Here is a 5,270-nt window from a genome sequence, read left to right as displayed (position 1 = left end):
AATCCCCGGACTCTGCGCCTGCAAAATTTAATTCTGTACCAATTGCGCCAGTACTATTTATCTGCAAATAAATCTCAAATAAATAGCGTGTGAAGTGATAAACAGTATTTGGCGTTTGTGTAAGAATAAATTCAACAGCGAACCAAAATACCGTATAAAAATATTTTAAAAACTGGGTATTCATAAAATCAGGATATTTATGAAATAAAATCCAAGATTATATGAAACTCCCAATTTTTAGACAGAAGTCTGTTGCCTTCTTTTTTGAAAAAGATGCGGGCAAATTTTGGGGTATAACAGATACCCTCTAAGACTTTCTAGAGAATCCAATCACAACTTGATCTCCTATAGTTCTTACAAATTAATGTAAACAAATTCTTACAAGAGTTACAATGCTTGTTAATAAGCTATTATCACAACTGTGATTTTTCTCTTAAGTTTAAGCTTAATCTCACTAAGATATTACAACAGTAATGAAGTGAGGTTGAAGATGAAGTTTGAGAGCTTTTTGAATTCGACAGCGTTTCTGTAAGTTTGCGCAAAGTGTTGTATTCAGCTTCTCATCAGAACTTCTATTTATAGGCGTTTGAGAAGATGGCCGTTGAGAGCATTTAATGCGTTGCGTGATCCGTACAGCATTGTATTTAATGTTTCACTCTTTTGTCAACTACCTCGAGCCTTGCTTTTGCTGTGTCTACTGACGTTGCCTTTAATAGCTTCTAACGTTCCTTTTGTCAGTCAGCGTAGCCTGCCATCTTGTACTTGCTTCTGATCTGATGTTTGTGTAAACAACGTTTGAATATCATCAGAGTCAAACAGCTTGGTGCAGAGCATCTTCTTGTCTTCTGACCTTGAAGTGCTTCTAGCGTGATACCATGAGAACTTCAGTGCTTCTGCTTCTGATCTCAAGTTCTTCTGATGCTTCAATAGACCATGTTCTGATTCTGCTTGACCATCTTCTGATGTCTTGCGAGAGCATGTTCTGATGTTGCATACTTGAACCTTTTGAGACAGTGCTTCTTGCGCTGAATTTGTTCATACTCTTTATATATTTCCTGAAATGGAAATTGCATAGGATTAGAGTACCACATTATCTCAAGCAAAATTCATATACATTGTTATCATCAAAACTAAGAATATTGATCAGAACAAATCTTGTTCTAACAATATGTATATGTATTGATCATGGTGTTGCATAATATATTTGCTTTACAAATCATTATTGATGTCTTCCTTAATCTTTTTACATTTATGTTTAGATTTGGGTTGTTATAGGCATATACCTCACAAATCTTGATTAGGGATGAATATCTATTAGTTTCTAGATTCTAGAGATAGATTTAGAGCTAATAATCTTTGTGGGTGTCGAAGCTTAATGCTTCCGTGTTGGTTGTGTCGGTTGAGAGATCGTCAGTACAAATGATATGGATGTCTGCTGTGTTGCTGAGGTTGGCTGAGAGATCGTCGCCGAGATGATATAGTAGTTCTCTCTACTTTGGGTTAGAAATGACTTACGGTGTGTGTGATGCTTGATAATTTTGACGACTATTGTAGGTTGAGTGCAACTGGTCGATAGGTTTAAGTTTGTGATAAGTAGATTATATGAATGCTTAAAATTTTTCATCTCTCTAAAGAATGAATTCTTTTTGTGTTGATATTTACTTTTCCGTTTTTATCTTTAACAAATTCAATCCAAACTCAAAACTTTGGAAACTGTTGAATAGTTCAATGCATTAGTCCCTGTGGAGACGATAATTTCCTGGATAAATCTTTCTGAAACTTTTGTTGCTTACTGCTTTACAGCTTCAGCAACGACCCACCATATTAAGATACCTGCCTTTCCACATCGCCAGCTTTGATTTCAATTGGTTGATAAGATCTTTCCACATAGTCACCTTTCTGGGACTCTCCCCTACTTTAACTCAAAGGTATTTAAAAGGTAGATGATCAATATCACACGATAAAAAATTGAACGCCGTTTCCAACAACCAATCACTGACGTGGACACCATAAATTTTGCTCATGTGAAAATTAATCCTCAGTCCCGACATCAACTCAAACCCCCTAAGAATGGATTTCATCAACCAAAGGTTCTTACTACTTCCCTCCGCCACCAAAATAGTATCATCCGCGAATTGCATAAGGTTAACTTCTACTTCTTCATTAATCTTAAACTCTCTGTAGTCTCCTGTTTCTATTGCCCTCTTCATTAACCCCGAAAGTGCTTCCGACACCAAAACAAATAAGAAAGGAGAAATTGGATCTCCTTGTCGGAGACCTCTTTCCGCCTTAAAATCCTTTGTAGTGCTGCAATTAATGAGAATGGAAAAATGACTAGTGAAAATACAACTATCCATCCATCTTATCCAGCGGTCCCCGAATCCCGAATCAATGTAACATTGTCCTCAAGAATCCCAACTGACACAGTCGTATGCTTTTTCGAAGTCCACCTTCAAAGCCATACAACTCCTTTTCTCCCTGTTGGCCAAATCCAAAACCTCATTTACCAACAAAACCCCATCTGAAATACTTCTGCCAGGAACAAAGGCTGTTTGACAGCTCGATATCAGCTTTCCTATCACACATTTTAGTCTGGCCGACATCAACTTAGATAGAATCTTGTACAAGCTTCCTACGAGACAGGTTGACCTGTACTCACTTAGCAACTGCGGGTTTTTGATCTTGAAAATTAAATTTAATAAAGAGGGAGTACGCGCTTTGATTAGCTTTGCATCTTTATGAAAATCCTCCACAAACCTTATCACATCCCTCTTTATAAACATCCAACGTTTTTAAAAAACTCAATTAAAGACGAAGTTGAAAGGAGTTAACTTCAAAATATTTTTAGGTTGACATGAAACATTGTGATTTGTGGAAAGTAAAACTAAGAAAAATATAGAATGCTCACTTGTAAGATTATTTCCAGAAGATGGTCCATTTGTTTGAAAGGATGACACATCCTAAGACAACGAGAGCATGCCATTTTATCTTCACAAGTTATTTTGGTTGGCATTTGCAATAGACGAGACAAAATACATAAAGAAGCAATTTATTTAGATAAAAAGATGTCAAATTTTCTAAAAAATGGCAGATGGAGGACTTAAGCGGAAGGCATGATAAAAAGAAGACATTGTATTTATTTTGGGTTTTGTTGAAGATTTGAACTTGTAGGGTCATTGAATTTTCTATAGAATTAGTCACAGGGTCATTGGACTTTTTATAGAATTAGTCATTGGATAGGATAAATTGATAATGAGATAATGTTTTTTTTTTTTATTTTATGAAAATAGTAAGAGGAAGTTACAAAAGATAATAAAATATAAAGAGAGCGAAAAAAAATATTAACATTTTTCCATGACTAAAATTTAATTAATTAATATTTTAATAATATTAATAAATATGTCATAAATTTATTTTTAAAATATGCTTGCCAATCTTTAAATATATAAAATCACTATTATTATTAAACTAACTTTTTTATTTTCTTTACAATATACATTATATAAAATTTACAATATATAATTAATATTAACAATTTAATTTTCTTGCCTATAAAACATTATAGCTTATTTTTATCCTAAATATTAGTATTTATGGTTAGATCGTTTAATTGAGACTATTCGACCAAATTAAGAAAACATCATATTCCCGTATTTTAAAACATACAAAGAAATAATTTTGAAAAGTTAAAAAACATTTAGAAAAATAATACTATGCGATCATTAACAATAAGGAAAAGAATATTGATAAGGTAAATACATAATATTCACCTTAAATAGAAAAATTATCAAATTAATTAAGAAAATAAATTATTAGAAAAAATATTTTATTTTACCTACATATATATTAGACAAAATATTTGAATGGTAAACAATGCATATGGTAATATATTTGATTTTATTTTTTTGTGATGGATTTTCAATTTTTTTAGATAAATCCATATCAATGATTTCAAGTTTTAACTAAAATAGAGAATTAAAAAAAATATTTGAGAACATATTCAAATATTAAATTAGAATAAAAAAAGAGAAATAAACAACTAAAAAATATTTTAGTCTATAAATTAAACTTTTCATTCTTTCTTCAAAAATATATTTAAGATATATACATTGAAATCTAGAGAAGAAGAAGATAAGAGAGAGTCTTGAATTGATAAATACCAACTTTCATATTCCGCGTGATATTGTTAATTCATAATGTTATTTCTATTTTATCATCCTATAATGTATTTCCAATTACCTAATTACCTTTGTAATATTTATTTTTTTATTTTATGATGTAAAGTATTATTGGAAAATTATCGCGTTTCAGTAAACTAAAATAAAAAGAAAGAAAAATTTCTATATTTTCATCCATTCTTAAGAGATTTCTTTTTAAATTTTACAATAATAAATAGAAATGTAATATCTCCTCGTCATTGATGTAAAAAAAAAATTAATAAGGTAAATACTTAACCTTCATCCTAAATTTAAAAATAGAAAATTGATTAAATTGAGAAGAAAATAAATTGTTAAAATTATAATTTTATTTTACATAAATGAATATTAAAAAGAGAATTAAATGGAAACAAGATATATGGAAATTGTTTTTATTTTCTTTTTTAAGATTGATTTTTTCTCTTTTAGCTAAATCAATAATAATGCATTAACATTAACCAATAATAGAGAAATAAATAAAAATTATTTTATTCTAATTATAAACATATACATTGATAACCTTTGATTAGAAAACACAATAGACAGACTAGATTAAATATGTATAAGTTCAATGTTTCTAATAAATATAAAAAAGAAATAGATATCCAAATTAAGAAAGGGTGTTTATGTAATTTGATTAGTTTATTGCATCATATTCAAATTCTTTATATACCCATTAGCATCATGTATTTTTGTCTATAAATTTAAACAATTAATTCTTTACATAATTACAAATGGGTAAGACTGAGTTTTGTAGTGAAAGGCATCAACTTTAATTGTCTACATTACATGAGTCACGTTGATGTGCATAAGATATATCCTTATACACGATACATAAGTCTCTTTGTTCTAACATTGTTTTTCTTTCTTGGAGATGGTTGTATAGCGGATATACTAAGTTTAGACCAACCTATTATGAGTGGTTTAAACTTCCTTTATCCGACACAAGTAATCTTTAGTGCTTGGTGTTTTTTTGTAAGGGTTGCACCCCTAGTGCGAGCTTTTCAATCAATTGCTTATTAAAAAAAAAAAAAAAAAGTCTCGTACGAGTAATATTTAAATTGTTCCGAGTAA

The sequence above is a fragment of the Vicia villosa genome, unplaced genomic scaffold (assembly GCF_029867415.1).
Source record: "Vicia villosa cultivar HV-30 ecotype Madison, WI unplaced genomic scaffold, Vvil1.0 ctg.002971F_1_1, whole genome shotgun sequence".
In the NCBI taxonomy this organism is placed as follows: domain Eukaryota; kingdom Viridiplantae; phylum Streptophyta; class Magnoliopsida; order Fabales; family Fabaceae; genus Vicia; species Vicia villosa.
The sequence above is the reverse complement of the archived record's forward strand: the minus strand, read 5'-3'. Positions refer to the sequence as shown.